Raw genomic sequence first — 23,715 nt, 5'->3', positions numbered from 1 at the left:
CACTAAATCTTTTTTCTTTTGTGAATAAAGCAACAGTCTAAATCCTTTCTTCCCATAGATTAATTTAGATACATGAAAGTCCTCTCCTTTTTTCTTTCCTAGTTTACTCAAGGCCAGAGGCCTTTCTTTCCAGAATCTGATCAAGCTTAAGCTTATTAGGCAGATTGTCTGAGAAGGTTTTCAATGAAAGCATTATAGCTCTGTTACCAGAGAATCAAACTCCCCTGGTTGCCGGCGGGAGTGAGGTTCTGGTGCTATCTTCAGAAAATGAGTTTTCTAAGATTGGCAAGGGATGAGATGTGGAAAAAGGTTTTATTTGCATAAAGCTACATTTCTCAGGTTCCAGAGTCCCCTGCTCCTTAAGCAAGTCCTGGAAAAGATGCAGCGGGAGTTCCAGCAGAGGCAGAAATGAGGTCAGTGGCCAGAGTTTTCGTTCCATGTTGCAGCCATGTGTGGTTTAGTACCCAAGTTTATCCAAGTCCATCAGTGCATGTGTGGAGCCTCACATGCCATGAGCCATGTGGGCACAGGGAGCATGCCCCTGCAACAGGAGTCACAAGTCCCATGCACCCTGAAGCCAAGAGAAAGAGGGAATTTCCTTTGTTTGGAAGTTTATATACTTAGATTTCGAGCACTTGCAGTGACCACACCCATCTTGGCCACTGACTGGCTTTCAGTTGTGTTTCAGGGGCAAGAGCCTTCCCACGCCTCAGACCTTTAATGAGAATGTGTCTAAACTGCCTTTGTTTAGTCCCTTCCCCCATCAATCAGCCGGGAACAGACTTGGAGTGTTAAATGCAGCTTTTTGGCGAAGCTGTTAGGTATAAATGGCATGCCTATATTTTAGAGCCTTCTCTTTACTCCTTTCCTGTTAACTAATAACCAGGTTATTAAAATGGCATCAGCTCCATCCAGACTAGTCACTAATCTTTCACTTTAAATATGGATCCAGAACCTAAGTCAAATGTAGAGAGACACTCTTACCTGTTGTCTCCCAACTTTTAAATTCCTAGAGTAGATGGAAGGTTGATATCAAGGCACAAATGGCAATACCAGATTCATAAGTACTTTGCGTATCAGTAAAAAAAAAAAACACAGAATCAAATCCAAGAACCAAATGAACATTACAGTATTTTACAAATCATACACCAATTCTCTAATGCCATAACAGACTTTGTTTCACTGACTCACCACAGACTTAGTTTAATTGCAAAAATGTGAGAAAAAGGCATTGTGGTTTCAGGTTTTTCTGGGTCTTGAAACAATCCTTTTCAGTAGCTTGGGGCTCCCCAACTTAAAACTTGATTAATGATGCCATTGGAAAGGCTATCTACGCTGAAAGTATTTAGAGTTTTGTAATGATGGCTATGAAGGGGACCAAAGTTTTGCCACCTTAAAACTGCATTTTGGAATACTGATTTTAAGATGGTTGTTAAGAAACCAAAGACTTAGAAAGAAACTTTGGCCCTCCCCCTTTCCTACCTGGAAGATTCAGATGGAGGGACCTGCTCCAGTGGGGGAGTCTTAGCATGTTCACTTTAGCATAGTAGACAGAAAGGCTCTAAGCAGGGGCCTATTGACTACATCACCCATGTCCCATTGTTTTTGAGTTGCCTAGCAAGAGTTTGCCTGCCATGTGTGTTCTGCCCTTCCTCAACTCCCTGTAAACTGCTCATTTCCTTTGAAATCTCAGACCCTTGGCCCCAAATCACTCCTTTGTCCACAACAGCATATAAACCTCAGTTGCCCAATATGTTTTGTGTCTCATTTGTACATGGCACCCCCAAGTGCGCACTCGTATAATAAACTTCAGATATTTTCTCCTGTTGATCAGTCTCTGTTAATTTCATTATTAGCCCAGCAAGAAGGATCTGGAAGGTAGAAGGAAAGTATTTGTTTAGCCCTCACAGTTACTACAGCCCAAATTCCCTCATAATTTCAAGTCCCAACAGGTCTGAGAGTCTCTCCATGTCCCCCTTTACTCCTACATCCTTACACCCCAACTCTGAATTGTAGGACTCGGTCCAGAGATGCAGCTTCTGCTCTCTTTCTGAGAAAGCTACTGCACACTAATGATAATCAACCACCTAAAAAACATCCGCAGGATCTCCCCCGGCTTCACCTCTCCTATTGCTCCCTCTTCTTTTTGCGTGTCGCGCTTTTACTTTTTAGTTCGTGTTTCTGTCACCCTGACTCCTGGCAATACCGCCTGCGTGGAAATTGCTTCAGCCTTTTGCTCTCAGTCCTGCAGAAGACGCCTTCGGGGTTCTCACGCTTGTGCACCACCTTGGCTCCCAGGTGATTAAATTAGACCTGCTCTTCAAATGCTCCCTCAGATCTACCTTAAAAGTCTGGACCTCTCTTTCCATTTTCTTTTTTTTAAATCCTCACCCGATGATATTTTTTCCATTGCTTTTCAGGGAGTGGAAAGGGGAGAGAGAGAGAGAGAGAGAGGGAGGGAGGGAGGGAGGGGGGGAGGGAGAGAGAGAGAGAGAGAAATATCAATGTGATTGACTGGCTGCCTCCCGCACTCCTGCAACCAAGGTACGAGCCCCTGACTGGAACAGAGCCCGATACCTTCAGTCTGCAGGCTGACGCTCTAACCACTGAGCCAAACCAACCAGGCCTCTCTTTCCATTTTCTAGAATCTTTTTTCAGCTCTTGCCTTTCCTCGCCCTTAGGTATCCCTTCTACTTTGTTAGTTCCCCAAATATCTTCTGTAACCATCACTGAATTGTCATGATGCCTGCACTTTATTTAAGTTCAGCTGGGTTTATAAGTTATCAAAATGTCCCCAAATTTGGCCTCACTATGATATTACTAGTTCTTCCATTGCTATTTTCCACAGCTTCGTTCTTGACCAGATTTTTAAAACTTGGTTTTAAAAATGTTCAATTTGGCCCCAGCCAGTTTTGCTCAGTAGTTAGAATGTCGGCCTGTGGACTGAAGGGTGCTGGGTTCGATTCTGGTCAAGGGCACATACCTCAGTTGCAGGCTCAATCCTGGCCCTGGCCTGGTCACGGCATGTGCAGGAGGCAACCAATAAATGTGTCTTTCTCACATCAATGTTTCTCTCTCTCCCTTCCACTCTCTCTGAAAAGGATTGGAAAAAGTATTCTCGGGTGAGGATTTAAAAAAAAAATGTTCAATTTGACCTTTAGTTTTAAATTTGGCCTCCATGCTGTAAGAATTTTCTTTTTACACATATATTCTGAAGACTTCCCATTATAACCAATGTTTTCCTAATACATCTGAGTAAATATGGCTTTCATATCTAGAATGTTTCAAGCAAAGACTTTAAATAGTCCTGCCTAGTCCCATAAAAATTTCCTATATCTCAAGCTGTTTTCTTTTTTAATTGTCCACACAACAAAGGATCCGCTAATTTTTATTGAAGGATTTTCCCACCCAACACACTTGGTTGGAGATAACTATGCCCACGATGATTTATTTAAAGTCCACTAGAGGTCTAACAATTCCTAAGCAAAGAACAAAAGAATAGAAGAGCCGATAGACACTCAGCAGTCAAACTATACAAGTAATCGTGAATTGATAACTTTTCATGTATATATACGTAGCCATAGCATAATATTCCCAAACTCAAGTTTCTCTCAAATGTTCAGCACTGAAAGGCAGGATGAATGAGTCCAAGAAGACTGCAGAGAGTAATGCAAGTGATCCTGCCACTGCTTCCTCCTTGACCTAAAGACAGTGAGTTAGGACATTAGAAGGCCTAGGAAATGAGGTGCTTGATGCCTATTTCAAACCATCCTAAGAAAGGGGTAGAATGGGGGGGGGGGGGGGAATGAAGTCAATATTCTGTAAGGGCATAAACAAAATAATAACAATAAATAATGACAGCAATGAGGATATGATATAGCAAGCAGGTAAATAGGGGGGGAAACTTCCTAGTACTACAAAAAGTTGTTTTGCTACCAAAGATGAATGGAGAAGTAACAGAGAGCAGGGCATCTGTAACAGGCTTCTCCTGAGACCTACAAATTCTAACAGTGAATGAAAAATTATTCAGTTCAAATATTTAACATATCATAAACTTTATAGTCTTGAATTAAAATACGTGAATCTATGCTATTTTTTCCAGCCAATAAGTTTATTGTGGGCCTAATTAAATTTATTCAACATTTTAGTACTTCATAAATTATTAAGACTAAATATATTTGTATATTACTGCCTAAAACTAAATCATTACAAAGTCTGTGCCTGCAAAAGATAGATTAAAAGTGATTAATGGCTCTCTTAGTTGACTATTATCATTTGCTATAATTGAATTACTTTAAGAATTTGGCCCAGTAATGTACTATTATTAAATATATGCAGAACAGTACAAGTAAAACATGCCAAGGAAACTATGTCTTTGACCTTCAAAAACTCACAGTTTAATTACTTAACCAATCCAATTTATGATCAACAATGCAGAATTGCACCTCAGCGTAGGATTCAAATATATGCTGCTTGTACCACATTTGTACCACTTCCAGACTATTTCTTCAATCCACTGAAGACATATCAAATATCTTCATGACATATCAAATGTCTCTCATTTGTAAAATCTGAATTTTGGATGCTATTTATACCTATTAAAGTTTTTCTCAAAATGACATACTTTCACAATTATCAAGTTACTATATCTTTATCACTGTTTATTTGGGGTGGAATGGGCAGTCTTCATTTAATGTAGTTTCAATTTTATAAAAACTTTTTAAATTAATTAACATTATTCATAGTATAAAATTATAAAGTATATAATAATATAAATATCTTACAATAAAGCTGTTTGTTAAGGAACTTTGAGATTTATAAGATCGATATATAGAACTGCACTAAACATGTTTATCAGACTTTTTTTTTCCTTCCCATATCTGACAGATTTTTACCTGTCTTTATAACAGGATTTTACTTTTAGCATTCACTTTGTAAACAATTTACCCATTTCAAGTTTACAAGTCAATGTTTTTAGTAACTACCAAGTGGTGCAACCATCATCATAAATTATTTTTAGTGCATTTTCATACCCCCCATAACATCTCTTATGCCCATGAACAGCTAATTTCTGTTTCATCATTCATTTACTTTCTGTCTTATAAACTTGTCTTTTCTGGACATTTAAAATAATAATGTAAATCTAATACCTAGATTTTTGATATTAGACTTAATCAATTGGGGAGAGTTACAGCAACTGGATGGGATTCATTCATTACCCTTCTCATTTGCTTACACAGTAACTCTAAATTCCGTCATCATAATCAGACATGGATCTTAGCGAACTTCTGGTTTTCAATCAACCAAAAAATACTCAGTTATTTCATGTATCCAATACTGTCTAAGTAAAATATTTCAAAAATATTTAACAAGGCATAAAATTTAAAAATGTCTTTCTGTTTAAAAAATGAATAAGAAACTTTATGTTACCTAAGTGCCATATTTTATAAGTTGATTTGTTTTTATATATAATGAATAAAGAGCAAAATTTTTTTAAATAAGTGGTCATACATTTTTAGTAGATGCCATAAGATTATACTTCTTAACTAACATAAACATATTCAGTACCATCCAAAGGAGTGTATCAAATAATAGAATAAATATGTCTCACTCTAGTTGTGTATGTCATTTCTTTGGGAGTAAGTCATTTTAAGCATTACATTCATATTAAATATAGAATAGAATGAGAAAACTTCCACATAGATAGACAGGAGAAATAGTATGTTTCGAATGATGTCAAGAAGAATATTTTGCTTTTCCTACTTGCTCTGTACTAGTCAGAGTGAATAATAAATCATATAGTTGATATCTATGCTTTCTCATCAGGATCACTATATGAAATAAAACTGCAGAGATCAGGAACTCTTTGGTGCCTGATGTAAGAATTCAAAACAGTTTCAGAAATCTGCTTTTAGGATTCTCTTGTCTTCATCTCCAGTCAGCAATGGGGAACAGAACAAATTGTAAACACACTCCCCAGAACTTTGACTCCAGCAAACAAGATGGGATGTTTGCACGGGTGGTCTTCTCAGTGACATGGACAACAGCAGCAGGACATGGTGTCAACTCTTCCTGCAGGGCAGCCTGGCAGGTGGTTGGCTCTTTCTGCCAGGTAACCCCCAGCCCCACCCACAACTGCCTGGAGTCCTCCTTTTCCAAAATTGGTCCTTCAAATTTCCAAGAATTCTGTGAGCTCGGAAAAGATTTTAAATAGATTCCTTTTCTTTTTCTTTTCTTTCTTTTTCTTTTTTTATTTTCTTAAGTTAATCATAATTGCAATTGATTTCTGTTTCTAAGCAACAAAGACAGACACCACCCCCCACCCTCCCCACGCTCCGCCCCCCGGCTCAAACAACAGGAATAGCAAGATGCCTTGAATGGGAAGCCATCAAAGTTACAAAGGCAATCACAACAGGAGGGATTTAATAGGAGGGAGGGGTGATACCAAGCTCTAAACTGACATTATTTTACAGTAATTATTTATATTTGGTTATGAGTACCTGTCCTGTTTTTCCAACGGTCCAAAGTTCTGGCAGAACTCAAAGGGGGAATGCACCAACCACCCACATCTGAATCTCATGGGATGCTAGTTTAAAATGCAGCCTCTGGAGCCCACCCCAGGAGTAAATCCGAATCTTTGGAGGGAACCTGAGATCTGAATTTTAAACAGCTTTGGATTGATGTATATGCTAATTAAATTTTGAGAACAATGGGCTAGGTAAATTTTTTTTAATGTATGAAAACAGACCTAACACATTTTATTAATTGCAGTTTAACGTTTTCTTCTTGATCCTTGGTTCAAACAACATCCTTAGCATAGTCATGCTGTAATATAAAGAGCTAAAGCCTGAATATCCTCTTCTAGCTCTATAAATAAAAAACTGTTATCCTCTGAAATCGACAAAACATACCGCTTTCCTTCCTTATTTCTCTCCTCTCTATATTCCCCTCTTTGTAGTCTCTGCCCTAGTGACTTACCCTGATAAAACTAAAAATAAATAAAAAGAGGGCATAGCACATCAGATACAAACTCTTACCTGTTGTGGCATGTTTCATGTAAGTGATGAACTGTATATGCTTGTTAGAGGCCCAACGACTTGGTTATTCAGTTATCTTAGAGCTTTCAGTCGGCCTCCTTGATTCATTGCCCTGGAAAATAACAATACAGTCTGAGTCTGGAGAGATATCTCTGTATGTATTTAAAGCAGAAGATAAATTCTACTCTAGAATCTAGTGCACAAGAGAAAACATGCAAGATTATCATGAATGATGCAGGGTCTTCTTGTTTTTATAATACCAAGAAGTAAGGGAATAGGTGAGCAAGTCTACAGCATTCAAAAGAAGATAAACAACTACTCTCCTTTTCCATTTTTTATAAAATGATTTATCTTAATAATAAAGTCTCTAAAAGCTCACTTTTATATATCAAAAGCCATAATGATCAATGTTTGATATCAAATATACCATTAGACTTAAAAGAGCATTTGAACGAGAAATCTCTAGAGTTACAAAAAATAAGATACATAAAAGGATGTCAGAGGCTCACTGAACTCAGAAAGAATCTCAGGAGCCTCTCTTTGCGCCTTCCCTTCCTTAGTGCCCCCTCCAGGAAGGGTCATTGTGACGGGCAAGCACATTTTGATGGATGTCAGCACTAGCAGTTTTGATATTCACAATCATCTGTCCAGAAGTTAAAGATCTGGACCTGTCTGGGTATTCTCTTCCCAGTTTCCTTTTAGAGCCTCTGAGTATCTATTCCCATGAAGCTAAAGAGAAGAATCCACTACCGCTTGGGATCTATAGCACCCTAAGAAGTTCTCCAGTGAATCAGTTAAGCCAATTTGGCTCCAAGTCTTAGAGGTGACCCAGTAGCTCTACTTCTACCTGGTCGTCACACTACTGGTGAACCTGGGCTTTTCTCACCATGAAACGGTTTTCTCTCCATAACATAGAAAACAACTTTGATTCTAGGTTGAGGTCTATCTTTTTGAGGTATAAAGAATCTTCAACATGGTCCTGCCTACCTCACTAAGCAATGGAATCAGGATTTGGGGGGAATCTTTTAATAATGATAAAGTGTTCTTCTACCTGCCCATATTCCATAAATCTATACATCTTCTCAAATAAAAGGTGAGTTGGGGGGCAGTAGGTGGGGGGGGTGACTCTTTAAGTATAAGATTGTAGAATTGGCAGTCCTGAGTTCAGGCAGACTCTTTCCAGGTTTGCCCCTCACTGAATAGCTGGTAGGGACTTTTCCCAAAAGAATTTTGAATTTTTTTTTTAAATTACATGTATGAATATGTGAATTTGTACGTGTGTGTATGTCTGTCTGTACACAGATCAGGAAATTCGATTAATTTGTAGCCCTAATCAGTTATTTGAAATACTCTAGCAATTTCTGTGCTATAGTATATTGCGATAACAGTAGATACAACATTGTATGATTGTGAGAACTGAGAAAATGGATGATATTTTTAAGCAGATGACTTTTAAAGTCAAAATCCTTGTGTTTTATAATGTATTGTGTATATACATACATGTACACAGTACAAAATGTAATCATCTTTCATTAGCAAAAAGAAATGTTATTTCAATAACTACATTAATGACAATTAAAAAATTGTTCTGATAAGTATTCCTTCCAAAACATATTATACCATATTTTCCTTTTAAAAAATTCTATTCATCTATAAAATATGTAAGCAAAATTGTGTGCTATTTAACTATAGTATGGTTACTACTGTAAATATTCCATGGAAAGATATTTGCTTTAAATAACTGAAATCACCCATCACTCAGGGAAAAGTTTTCCCTTAACTGCATTCATTTTCTGGGGGCAGGGGAATGCACTATTTATTATTACAGCTGTTCTCAAATCTATACTAATAATGAAATCAGTATCATATATCCCCTGGAATTAGAAAAAACATAGAACTTTTCAATATCCGAGATAAAATACCTGCAATAGAATCTTAAGAACCCTCCTTCATCAGAATAAAGACTAATTGGATACTTCTTAGTTAAGAAATACTGGCACTAGGCAGCAACCTGGTGTGCAATTGGAAATAAAAAGGACAATTCAATTTGAGAAAAATGATGCAGGATCCAGTGAGGTGGAAAAGTAGAACAGGCCAAACATGAGTCATCTCTACCATAATTTAATGCCTGAATAAGATGTCCTATCAGCAGTATCTTCTCAGAACATATTAGATAGTGGATACACAGAGAAAAGAGACTAACTATAATTACTCCTTCAGATTACACCTACTGAGTCTCCTAATGCTCAGTAATAATAGTTCGAGGGCTTTCTACGTGTGTCTGTATTGTATTTAGTAAGAGTTAATAATAATATCAACAGATAACAAGTATGTATCTGTGCCAGGTACTGTGCTAAGTGGTTTATGTGAATTATCTGATTTAATGCTCAGAACAAGCCCCAAAGTACTATTAACCCCACTGAAATAACAGTCTGAGACTAAGTCGACAGAATGAAATCACACAACTCTTAAGGGTTGGAGCCAAAGTTCAAAATCAGTTTGTCTAATTTAAGAGCCCTCCCTCATGAGTACTATGCCATCTTTCAAAAATGTTACATAGATTATAAAATTTTACAAAAGGAAGAAATGAGTTCTAGAGTTTTTAAAATAATTTTCCAAAAACTAATAGGTAGTTTTACGGTAGACTCAAAGCTGCTTATGTTCCTTGACTGTGCCATATACTACTGCTGTGTCAACAAAAAGACAGAATTATGAAAAGACATTAAGCTTCTGGAACAAAGATTGAATTTGAAAAAGTAATCCCTAAAATAAGATGCAGATTTCACCGTTTCCATTAATCCTTCTTTTATTTACAATTACAATGCTCTTTGGAAGCAATGTAACAGCAGGAAGCAACATGCCCAAGTTTCATCACTCACAGGCAAGGAAGAACAACAGTTTCCAGACTAAACATTATTTTGAAATCACTCTGTACTAAGATTGCCAGAAGAAGCTGTCACAGATTTAAGGTGAAGAAACAAACACATGACTCCTGTTGAGCATAATACTCAGTCCCAAGATAAGCAGTGAATTAAAGAATTCAAATTCTAAACCAATATCTAAGGCAGTAACTGTGGCTGCTGAACTCAGATGATGAATGGAACTTTCAAAGTCTATTCTCTTCTAATCATGACTTAACTACATGTAATTTTCACTCATTTTAAATGGTTTACATCTAATTATATCAGTCCACTAACATCTCTAAAGTAATCTTATGCATGTAGTGTGCGTATCCAATATGGATACACTCAGAATGAGTGGTATTATTCATTCCCACTACCTGAGAAAAAGAGAGATGGCTCAATAATTCTGTGCATAAATTAAAGAAACATGATAGTTTTGAGTTAAGGGACTTTAAACACAATCTAGTCTCACATTTTCTACCTAGTAGGAAAAATTAAGACTCGTGGACTCAATTTTCTGATTAAGATGGCATTTAACTAGAAAACTCTAGCACAGTTTTCTACATATAAAACATCTAACAAGAAAAGCATAACACAACATTCTCACTGAAATATTTATGAAGACACAGAATATATATAAAATTCAACACTGTAAAGCTTATACTTACATTCAACCTACTGACAGATCTATAAAGAACAAAGTTAGCAGCAATAACACAATACACTAAAAGTTAGTAGAAGGTACTTGGTCTTGTTGGTTTGGTATCTTGGCTGCAAGTCCTAGGATTTGCACTGACCATAAATGGGCAAGAATGTGGTTGCTGTTTTACATGAAGACCAGACTGCCTCGTTCACCAAAACTAGTGTTTCACCATCTCTCAATATTCAGAAATGGCAACCAAGTGGAAATCAAAAAATGTTAACCATTCTTCCAATAGACTAAAGTACTACAGGGCTTCAGAAACATGATCAGTGGCAGCCCTCTGTATTGAGATTAGACACGCAATTATAGTTTTTATTTCACAAAACCACTTAAAGCTTAAATTAAAGGAAGTCAATATATTTTTGTTTCAAGAATGCTTTGAGTCCATTGATAGATGAATGGATAAAGAAGATGTGATACACACACACACACACACAATGGAATATTATGCAGCAGTAGAAAGAATGAAATCTTGCCATTTGCAATGACATGGACAGACCTAGAGGGTATAATGCTAAGTGAAATAAGTCAGACAGAGAAAGACAAATACCGTACGTGGAATCTAAAAACAAAACAAACAAAACAAAACAAAAACAGACTTATAGAAACAGAGACCAAAGGTGTGGTTGCTAGAGGAGACGGTGCAATGCCACTTGACACCAGGAACAGCTAAGAAGGCACTCATATTTACAACATATTTCATTTAGGAATAAAAATTTTACAAATAGAAGGCATTTAGAGACTTACTAGTTCACCTCCATTTTTTCAGATAAAACTGAGGCTCATAGGGCTAAGAAACTTGTCCAAGTTCAAGTCTACTTACGACAGAGCTACTATGTGTCTAATTCCACTATTGCTTTCACATCCGGTCACACAAATGGTAAATTTGTGATTTTTAGCACTAGAAAAGAGAGTGGTCATTTGAAGAAGGTAAAACAGCTGCAGGAGAATAGCACACTAGGTATTATCTCTACCTTGAAGGGAAAATACATGTTTTCTTTCTTTTCTAAAGAGTAAAGGGGTTGTATTTATAAGGGGGTTGCTTAAATTCATCATTAACTTTCCTACTAAAATTCTGTGAGCCATTAGAGTGGGCCAATTTTTCTTCTGTTAATGAGCCACTGTGCAAGAATTACCTCCTGTTAATTAATCTTAACAAGCAAGCCAGTGTTTCAACTTCGATTTTGAAATGTGAAAAAATAACTCACTTTTAGACCTGATCCTGACAGATCTTACGTAACAACCTACAATTTAAAAAAGTAAACCAGAGTCACTCACTTCATGGCCTCACTATACTAGAACACACAATTTCAGTACGAAAGCAAAGCAAATTATTTTCTACTGCATATAAGTGGCAAATTGAAGAGATGACAATTTATGAAGACACATTAATAAATAGGTGAATACTGATTTCAAAAGAGAATCTTCTGTGTTGTTCTAAACTGTGTCTTCAATAATTAATATATAATTTAGACATAACCTTTACACATACTATTGTACACAGAAAAATTACTGGCAAATCATAAGGCAGGATTATGAACATTTTTAATAACTTCCAATATTTTATGTATATCTGTGATTTATCTATATTCTGCCTACTATAAACTACAGGTTGCTTGCAAAAATACATTAAATATAGCAAGAAACAGAAATTTAACATTTTTAAGAGAAATGAGGCCAAAGTAAAATTAGCTCAGTAATACCTGGAAAAACTGGTATTAAGGGAAAATAATAAAAATAGTCTAAATATGCTAATGTCTTTACTCATAGCTGAAAATCTGTAGCTACTCTCTAATGTTGAAAAATGTGGTTAAAAGTATATAACTCAATCTCTTAAATTTTAGAATTTTTTTAATTCTAAAAGGATATTCCAAGGCCTAATATGTCTTTGTGATTAAAAACAAATAACAAGTCTGAAGTTAAGAAACTATTTCAGTTATAGGCTTTTTATTAAGTCCATGTGAAATGTTTTATTTTAATTAAAATTGCATGCAGAGTATTATCCCATCTATTCCAAAATTATTTTTATCTAGCTATCTATTTGTATATACACATGAAAAGGTTATCTTCTTAAATCACTTAACTTTCTATCATTGATTTAATAGGTAACACATTCATATGGTTTAAAATTCAAAAAGTAGCCCGGCCGGGAGTGGCTCAGCGGTTGAGCGTCGACCTAGGGTCTAGGCGATCAGGGTTCGATTCCCGGTCAGGGCACAGGCCCGGGTTTCGGGCTCAATCCCCAGTCAAGGGCGTGCAGGAGGCAGCTGATCAATGACTTTCTCATCATTGATGTTTCTATCTCTCCCTCTTCTTTCCTCTCTCTGAAATCAATAAAGATATATTTAAAAAATAAATAAATAAATAAAATTCAAAAAGTACAAAAGAGTGTCCAGTAAAAAGTCTCCTCCCACCTTCTGCTCCCCAGCCACCCTCCCTTGAAAGCAACCAATATTATAAATTCTTGTTTATCCACCCAGTGGTGTTTTATGCTTATATAAGCAATTTTTTTCTTTTTCTTTTTTAAGACTGTTCTGTACCTTCTTTTCTTGTTTACCTATATATTGAATTATTGTTCCATATCAGAGTATAAAGAGTTTCTGCTTTCTTTTTACCACTGCATGATATTCCAGTGGATGGTTATACCATCATTTATTTAACCATTTCCCTTTTTTGATGGATATATGGCATTTTTTCCAATTCTTTGGTCTTCACTTGTCCTGTAACTTGGTTGATGCTATTCTTTAACTACATAGAAATTCAAAATTTTTATATAACTAAAGTTGGTCATACCATTTCAAAATGTTTTAACCAAAACCAACTATGGAGAATATCCAAGTCCAACTTCCTCAAATCTGATGAGTCAGAGGTTTAGTGAGATTAAGAGACTTGCTAGTTGCTGACGGAGCTGCGCTAGAGCCCACCTCCAAGCCCATTGCCTCCACAGCTCATCCCTGCCTTTTTCTGCTGCACACATCTTTAGTGTCAGATGTGAAGCTGCCCTTGAGGCCTCTTCTGATTCTGCGGCTGGGCAAGCGGGCCTCTGTCTGCACACGCTGTTCCATTGATGTAGCCATGTTGCCACTGTCACCTCCCAACTTCTCATGAAACCTCCGCTCTTTTACTCTCTCTTTTACAAGCATGAATAATCACAGGAGTGGCAATCCATTTGGAGAGGTTTCTCACCCCTGAATGAACCATATCCTGTGCAAAATAATTAGTGGTTGTTCCCTTCACGTGTGAGAAAATGGGGCCTATGCGGTCAGCTGCTAATAACGTCATCCACTGGACAAACATGTATAGAGTACCCAATGTGAGGGCTCTTGAGAACCCCTAATTGATAAGACTAAGCAGGCAGGGAACCAAAGTTTCTCCTTTGTTACTGAAAAGGTAAGAGCCAAATGCACACAAAGAGATATCTTAGATTCTCTTCAGCAAATATTTAAAGTGATTATTCTGAATTTTTACCTTCTTCTTTGTAATTTTCCATATTTAGTTCTTTATATATAATGAAACTGTTCCATTCTTATGTAAATAATAAACACATTAATTTTTTTTTTAAGTGCAAGTTGTGATTTTAAAAATATTTTAACGTTGGGCATTTGGATGTGTTTAAATATGTGCAATGTAATTTAATCTGCTAGTAGCCTTGTTCCCAAATTATACCACATTTTTTGACAATCAAGAGCTAAGGAGTAACTGCAATCTTAATCATATAAGGTTCCAAATTCCAGCCCACTTTTATATATAGGACCACTGCCACAGTCACCACACACACACACACACACACATACACACACACACACTGCTCCCCATTTGGGAACTAATTTCCACCCTGCTTCTGTGAGTGATTTCTGCAGGCAAAGAAGAAAAACCATTGCACCATCATTTCTGAGAGGTTCTATATCATCATTTCCATTATTTCAACCTTCCCTCCCATCTTTTAGACAATCTTCATTAATCGGACCAGTAAGGACTTACAGACTGGCTTCATTTTTTTCAGGGCTCTCTACTCAGGAACCCACTGAAGTTCCTAAGGGGAGGCACTGCAGGGCCATTTGAATCAACCTAGCAAGAAGGATTAAATTTTCAAGATCCTCACCAGCTATGAACCAACATTCTGAGAGCATTTAATGAGCTTTTTCTCCTGGCGCTAGAGATGGTATCAGGTCTGGGTTTGAACCTTAGTCCGAACGCTTACTAAACACAGTATGTGGATAGGGGACACTTACTTGTACACATGACTTAATTTCAATGTGTCTCATTTCCTCACCTGTAAAATGGCATATGTTCCAAAGTTGTGAAGATTAAATGAGATGATAAATTTTCTAGCACAATATCTTACCTTTATAGGTAGGAATTCAATAAACCTTTCCAGGCCTAACTTACCTGCCTTACATTCCCCATTCTTTCCCTATTTTCTTAAATACTATCTTGCATATTTTTTTAGTTCCTTTGTTCCCATTCCTTTCTTTCTCCCTCCCCCTCTTTGTCCACTCCCAGATCATCAGGCAGCCTTCATATCACATTATTTTCCCAGCAAGTTCTAATCCAACCTCCTGAGAACCTGATCATCTGCTACAAACTCTTCCTAACAACTTTCCCAGAAAATGTAGGCCATGGAAATATGGAAATATAAAGCCTGGAGTCTAGACTTGACGTTCCACAGGCCCTGAAGTGAGTAACGGCATCAGGCGCTATAAATCACATTTCTCTCTGCAGAGTTAAAGGGAAAGCTGACATTGCCTTGTTTTCATTCAAGACCTAACTAAGGAAAAATAATATCTGTGAAATCTTTATGATATAAATTAATAGCAAATATGAGCAACTTGATACATAAATATTAACCCTTTGAAAAATAAATATATGCCTATAATCAATGACTAACTAATGTGCATGATTAAAATGAATATAATGCCAATCTTGCTTTCACATGGTTCACAGAATATGATCTTCTGCCAGAACTGGAAGAAATTTTAGTTAGAACATCTGACTTCTATCCTACTTCTACTAGTTAGCTTTGTCACCTCAAGTTAATACTTAAATATCTTGGGCCCTCGATTCCCTCATTTATTAAAAAAGGAATAGGGGTTATACAACCCAAAAAGCCCTCCCTGCCCTTTAATTCAACAGACGAGTTCATTCTTGCTCCTTATTTGTAAGAATAAGATAATGACAGTGTGCCCTGCTTAGTATTTCATGAAAGAGTCATTGCTCCGCCATGGCCCTTGCTTGTGACTACTGGGCAGGTAATCACAGCAGAGTGCCTCTCCTTTTAGAATAACCACATGATAACACAAACCATCAAATCAATTACTCCCTGGAAACTCTGCTGGCCTTCCTAGTGTTCATTATCCACACCCAAAGGAAAAGTAATAGTATCTGTGAGAAAACATCTCTTTGGTTTATTGCTAATTTCTATCAAAATATATATGATAAATACAAAACAGAGGCAAAGTAGATAGCTATTTGATAGTCAACTTTCTGTCAGAAATCATTCACACCAATTAACCAGAATGCTGAGGCGTTCCATTTATTTTAAAACACTCATATTTTCTAGTCCAGTAGGTTTAGAACTTCAGGAAACAGTATTTGTGTCTACTAAGCTCAAGGAAAATTATGTTTTTCCAAATCTCCCTAAGAAATGTAATAACATTTTGCTTAAAATAACCATTCATTTATTTGTTCAACATTTAATGATAATCTATGACTGTGTCAAGAGCTAAAGACACCTATATGAATAATATCAATTCCTTGCCCTCTGGAAGCATGTGGTTCAGTAAAAGGAGCAGATAAGTATTCAGATCTTGACAATTCAATTTGATAATAGAGATGTTCACAGGGCAGAATGTTAAGTGCCTGGGAATCAAGGAATTATTCACAAAGAGTTGACTAGCACAGTGCCTGGCATATAGTTGAAGCGTAATAAGAATTTCTGAATAATAATGAGTTGATTTTTGAGATGAGAGTTTAAAGGATATGTGCAGGCTTGAAGACAAATAGGGAAGGACATACTAAATAGAGAAAATAATTTCTGCAAAAAAGTTTTACTATTGTACCCTGAGATATGCAATAGTTTAGTGACATAGATGAGGCCAAAGAAGTAGGTAAAGTCCAACCACTAGTGGCCTTGTATGTCAAGATAAGAAGTTTGAGTTTTATCCTGATGGATATGGGGATAATATTTACATTTTAGAAAAATAACTCTAGGAGAATTTTCAGAGGAAAAAGATAGGATGCAGGTAAACATGTCAGAAGCATATTATAATTATTTATGCAAAGAGGGCCTGAAATACAGCCTTTTCAGAAAAAAAGAGGCACATTGGAAACATTTAGGAGGTGACAATTGATTAGTAGCAGAAGGTAAGAAAGAGGGAAGTGTCTAGAAAAATTCCTAGGGTACTGGTTTGGAAAAGTCAGTTAATAGTGACACCATTTGCTGGGAATTTAAAAGAAAATACACAAGAAAGGTAAGAAGATAACACGCTAAGTTTTGGACATGCTGAATTTCAAATATTTGTATAACATCTAAGAGTGTATATTCAGCTCATAGGAAAAAAAATGGATGTCAAGCTAGAAAGGACAAGCACTGCTAAACATAAAAATTTGGAAACATCATTTTTCAGATAGTGGTTGAAATTGTGGACACTAAAGAGAGCACCTAGGAATAGTATAAAAAGAAGAGGGCAGAGATGAGACTCCAGGAAGGATCAATATACAAGAAAGATAAAAGCTAATGAAAGAACAGAGTATGCTGAGGTCAAAGAGGAGTGTGAGAATACCCAAAAAATGTAGGTGTTACAGAGGGGAGAGAGGAAGGAGAGTTTAAAGAGAGAAACTGTCATTTATTGATCACCATTTTCATGCACTAGTCTAAAGTGCAGAAGGATGATGGTCTACTTCCCAGCTTTGGAAGGTGAGGACCAAAAGCCAGTGAAGGCAGTGATGCTTTGCCACCGACAAAAAGTTAAATAGGCGCAAAGAGAAATAATTTCTCCACGAAGGGCCCCACAGAGAAACTGTGGCACATAGGTGAGCTCACATAGTATTCAAGAAGGAAATGAGAGGCTCAGGTCTGAGCAAAGTATAGCCTTTCCTACCATGTGGAATACAGTAACGCCATGGCACCCCATCCACACAGATAGGCTACAACTACAAGGAAACCAATTATCCATCTCCTCCCTCTCTAGCTAGTAATGCATTTCCCACACCACTGTCAGGTTACATTTCTAAAACTTGCACCCCTTTATCTTCTTACCAAACTCAAAAGAATTTTATGGTTGTCCACTATCTCCAGAAGTCCAAACATCACAGCCAGGTACTCAAGTCTATTCAGAATATTTTCCTAAATGTATCTTCATCTTTATCACACCCACAGGTATTTAGTACAACTAAATTCATCTCAGCTCCATGCAGACACTCTGAGTCTCCACTACAGTCTCCATTACATTTTCTCTATCTGGAAATAGACCCTTTTCCATGTTCCCTTGAGCTTCAATGCCTTTTTACGTATCACTTCCTCCTAAAAACTGTTCCTGATTCCACATTTCTTTGTCAGTTCTCTCTCCTTTAAACAACTATTACTAGCTTTAAATTCATCTTTACATACTATGCAAAAATTAAAATTAAAAAAATCTTTGAAGCCCTGAACTCAATAGTTTTATGTAATAGAGAAGTTGAATTAATCCTTTCTTGTTAGAATAACATTCCTGGTATTTAAATAAATTCATTCTAAGCACATTTTTCATCACATGGCTCATATTCTACTTGATATTATGAATGAAGAACAAAAATCAATTTTATATCCTGTAAGTTTCTCTTGCATTAGGATGCCTTTTAAATTAGAATAAAATGTCTTTTGTCAATTCAAAACTGCCACTTATTAACAAAATCACTTTGAATGACCATTGTCCATGTAACAACATTAACTAAATGCTCGAAGTAAATATAATTAACTCATTTAAATTACAATCACTGACTTACACGCTGTATACATATGCATATATTATGGTGTCTTATAGTAAAACACAATGAAAATGCTGTGTCCTAAATGTCCAGTGTTCAATAGTTTAATCAGCCATTCCAGACTGTTTCCACTCAGGTCTAAAGTATGTTGTCACTAATTAAATTATGAAATACTCATAATCTCTCCTTGAACCATTAATGTCATACTAAACATTTAATTAATTACTCTATAAAAGCATACTTTCTACATAGCTCTCAGCATTTGGCAGGAGTAAAATATTTCCACTCATAGCTATTTTACATTTAAACATTACAGATCTAAAATAGATACATTTCCAAAGGCATCCTTATTCCTATAAAATTTACTTTAACCCTGGAACAATTTTCAACTCTATGCAAAATACTCTCTTCGTGAGAGCTTGCTTTCTTCACCACAGGGAAAGTTTTGAAGAGAAGTGCGTTTGCAACATGCTGTTTGCAGGCTATCCAAGTGAAGGTGTTGATAAGAAACATAGAGCTGTGGATGTGGAGCTTGGAAATGAAAATGGTTAAGGTTTAAATGTATAAATCACTCACAACAAAGAGATCATTGGAGTCATTAAAGCCATAAAATAGTGGGACAATTAGTGTGGAAGAACGTATAAAAACTGATGGGGGAAAAGTTGTCAAATTCGATTTGCAGAAGGGAAGAAGAGAGATGACACATAAAAGAACATGTTAGAAAGGAGAAAAAGTAAAATAGAAGGTCTTGGATGACGAGAGAGGAAAGTTTTAAGAGGAAAATGAAGTATAATTATGCAGTCATTGATGGCCGAGGAAAGACGAGTTACCATGACAGTAGAGGTAGAATCTAGAGTGGCCCAGGGATAAAACCGAGTGGCTGCAAGAACACAGGATACTTTTTTGGGAAGAGAAGTAATAAAAGGAAAATTAGAAGGGACATAGCTCAAAGATGTATTTAACATGAAGAACATTTTTAAACTTTGGCTTTTCGTTTGCTTCCTCTGTTTTGGGTCTTTTTTCCCAGCTTCCTCCAGCATTTGTTGAGAACCTAGCATAGGTAGCACAGGATTCTAAAAGTCACATGAGGCCTTGTTTGTTTGTTTGTTTTTGTTTTGTTTTTTATTTATTTAGAACTCATACACATATATGCACAACCCAAGGACACGGACAATGGCGTGGAGAGGGGCTGGGGAGGGGGTGGGAGGGGGTGGAACGGGTCACTGGGGAGAAAAAGGGACACCTGCAATATTTTCTCTGTTTTTGTTTTGTTCTTGTCATTGTTGTTGGGTTGTTACATATTCCATGTTTTGTTTTGATTGAGTTCTATGTATATCTTTAAGTTCCTCTTAGTTTCTCCTCAACTCACACCAGTCCCTACAACTTCCATTCGTACAACACCTCTGAGACCCTTTTGTTAAGATCGGTTTTATCTCCATGTTACTAAGTGTCAGAGATCACTTTTCTGTCTTTACTGTATTTGAAATTTCAGCTGCATTTAAAACACTTGATCCATTTGTTCTATAGTGTTGCTTAAGTCTGCTATTGCCTTAGTGACTTTCTGTCTGGATGATCTATCCATTATTGAAAGTGGAGTATTGAAGTCGCCTTCTATTATTGTATTGCTGTCTATTTCTACCTTCAGATCTGTCAGTGTTTGCTTTATATATTTAGGTTCTCTGATGTTGGGTACATATATATTTATAATTGTCATATCTTCCTGTTGAATTGGCCCCTCTATTAGTATGTAATTATCTTTGTCTCTTGTGACAGTTTTTGTCTCAAAGTCTATTGACAAAAATGAAGAAAAAAACTATAAAATGGGAAAAAAAATATTTGCAAACCATGTATCTAATAAAGCATTAATATTGGTAAAAGGACTGGAATAGGCATTTCTCCAAAGAAGACATACTAATGGCCAATAGACATAAAACAGTGCTCTAATCAGGGAAATGCAAAGCAAAGCAAAAATGTATCACCTCACCTGTGGAACGACTGTCATAAAAAAAGGAAAGAAAGGAAGAAAAGGAAGGAAGGAAGGAAGGAAGGAAGGAAGGAAGGAAGGAAGGAAGGAAGGAAGGAAGGAAGGAAGGAAGGAAGGAAGGAAGGAAGGGTTGAAGAGGAAGTGGAAAAAAGCAAACTCTTGTACTTTTGTTAGTGGAAATGTGAACTGGTGTAGCCACTATTAAAACAATATGGAGGTACCTCAAAAAATTAAAAATAGAACTACCACGTGACCCAGCAATCTCACTTCAATGTATATATCCAAAGGAACTGAAATCAGGATCTCACAGAGGTATCTGCACTCCTGTGTTCACTGCAGCATTATTCACAATAGCCAAGATAAGGAAGCAACCTAAATTTCCAAAAGATGAGTGGATGCAGAAAATGTGGTGTATACAATGAAATATGTGGTCTTAAAAAACAGGAAATCCTGCCATTTACAACAACATGGGTAAACCTTAAGTACATTATGAAAACAAATAAGCCAGAGATATAAAGACAAATTACTGCATGATGTCATTTATATAAGGAATCTAAAGTAGTCAAACTCATAAAAACAAAGAGTAGAATGGCAGTTGCCAAGGGCTGGGAGTGGGGAAACAGGGAGGTATTAGTGGAAGGGTGCTAAGTTTCAGTATGCATGCTGAGTAAGATCTAGGCATCTGTACAGCTCAGTATCTATAGGTAATAACACTGCATTGTATACCTAAAATTTTGCTATGAGGGTTGATCTTATGTTTCATATTCTTACAAATAAATAAATAAATGGGCAACACACTGAATCTACAGCCTGGTTAGCGACTATATATATAGTGACATATTCTCCTGTCATCCTCAGGTTTCTTTAATATAAATTCACAAAATATTATCATTTGGGGCAAGTTTGGTATCTCCACCTAGGTCACACTTTACATTCATCTTCCTGTGGCCTACAGGACATTGAGTCTAATCATAGGTCCAGAAGAAATGAGTGAAAGTGGAGCTTAATTTTCGGGATGATCAGCATTTCTCAGAAAGATGATGACTTCAGGAGAGCTCACTCATGGTTCTTCACGCGACAAGCGGCTAATCTCAGACAGTGGAGGAAGGACTGCTTCCGGTGGCAAAGGAGGCCCAGTAGAATTTGGAAAACTCTAACCTGTAATCATTCAAGGCAAACTGTTCTTTTTTTTTTTTTTTTTTTTTTAATCCTCACCAGAGGATATTTTAGACAGAGTGGAAGGAAAGGAGGAGGGAAGGGGGGAGAGAGACATCGATGTGAGAGAGACACATCAATTGGTTGCCTCCCACAAGCGCCCTGACCAGAGCCCGGGATCGAACCTACAACCTAGATACATGCCCTTGACCAGGAATAGAACCCGAGACCCTTCGGTCCTCGGGCCCATACTTTCACCACTGACTCAAACCTCCCAGGGCAAGGCAGAGCACTATTAAAAACATAGTTCCCAGCCTCAGAAGGAAGTAGTGACAGTGCTGAGCGAACGACAATCCAGTACAAGTTGTAATAAGCGGTTATTTATGGAATGATTTTCAAACACAATGGTAAGCTTAAATTTCCCCCCAATACCCCCATTCCGACCTATGCCTAATTTCAATTTCATTTATGGGTGTGAGCAAAATTAGAACTTTGTCCTGTATGTTAAAATACAAATTTATAAAGTTTAATAAGATATCTGTTCATTTAAGTGAATCAATGATACGCCATCTGATGGAGTTTTAAGAAGAAGACAAAAGAACAGAGAACATAACTTTAATTGGCTGACAGGAATCAATTATCACAAAGAACAAGGGGAGTAAAGAGACAAACAAGATATTAAAAGAAACTAACTATAGTTTTGCCTAAAGGTAGCTTGAATAAAGTGAGAGGAAATCATGTTTGGTTTCCATGGTAAAACACATAAAATAATTTAAAGTATCCTTATTAAATTGTCATAATAAAATTATTAGTTTAAAAATAGGTCATTTTAAAGAGAAATAAATATCTAATTTTATTTTATAATTAAGCTTGTAATCATTGAAACATAAAAATAAACAAATTTTCTATGGCACTCATGCTATAAAAGATAATTGTGTCTTTATAAGTCAAATTTGAGTTCCACTTTGTTCCTTTTAATAGTTAGTAGGATTTTTCCCCCTAATGTTTGATTTAGAAAAATTTCCAGTGGCAGGATTGTTTTTACGGCTTCCTCTTACCCATAGAAAATAAACATGATATTTTTTTCTAAGTAAAGTCATTTACCAGCCATTAAATGGTAGAACTCAATTATCTGAGAGGTGGCCACACAATCAGGAAAGCTGAATCTCTTGATGTGTTTATTAGGAGTATGAAAGAACTGCTGCAAGACTGGACTAGCACACACACAAATCAACAAAGTTAGAGTCCCTAATTCTTTTCCACTAGTTATTATAAGAGACCCCAGGAAATAGAAAAGAAATTGTAATCCCCAATGACAATACTGAGGCAAAATTGCCTGAATGATATGAAAAAGCTATCTCTGTAAGGGAGAAGAGAGGATTAAGATAAATACGAGAGTCTTCAGAACACAGAAGAGCTGAGACTAGTAATCCCCTATTGATATATGACAGGAAGCACTGATGAAAAGTGCCTCTCAAGATACTGGCACTAGGCACTGAATCCATTGAAGAACATTATTTACCTGTGTTCTGTCTGTGAATGTACTAGGTAGAAAATAATGATGGAGATCAAAAATTTCAATCTTACTGACAGTACCCAGGGATAATGCCATAAGGCTGTGCTGGCAACTTCATCTTCAAGTTCTGCTTTCAATTATTATAAATTTTCCCAAAAAATAATACTTCAGTGCTGATATTTTTCAACTGGTCTCTTGGTGACTACTATAAGGAATATGGAACAGAATCTATTCAACTGTTTTGTACATTTCACCTAGTAAATATTTATTATTTTCCAATATTAATCCATAAACCTGTCATCAGACAGTTCCCCATACTGATCAAAATACATTCCCTGGGACCTAGGATTAGATATAGTCTATAAGCACAATAAATAGTAAATTAAGGTTTTAACACAACAGAAAATGAAAAATAGAAAAGCAGGCAAGAAATACATAATATAAAATACAAT

General features: G+C 36.5%; 1 long non-coding RNA gene across 1 annotated transcript in view; it reads right to left on the bottom strand.

Annotated features, from left to right (window-relative positions):
* LOC148092596 (uncharacterized) overlaps positions 1-23,715 on the bottom strand; it is a 95,008-nt gene that overhangs the window by 23,669 nt on the left and 47,624 nt on the right. Inside the window, exon 2 of the long non-coding RNA XR_015714900.1 lies at positions 7,038-7,149. This is a non-coding gene — a long non-coding RNA (uncharacterized LOC148092596). The remainder of the gene's footprint in view (positions 1-7,037; positions 7,150-23,715) is intronic.

The sequence above is a fragment of the Miniopterus natalensis genome, chromosome 8 (genome assembly GCF_054644295.1).
Source record: "Miniopterus natalensis isolate mMinNat1 chromosome 8, mMinNat1.hap1, whole genome shotgun sequence".
NCBI lineage: Eukaryota > Metazoa > Chordata > Mammalia > Chiroptera > Miniopteridae > Miniopterus > Miniopterus natalensis.
The sequence above is the reverse complement of the archived record's forward strand: the minus strand, read 5'-3'. Positions and strand labels throughout refer to the sequence as shown.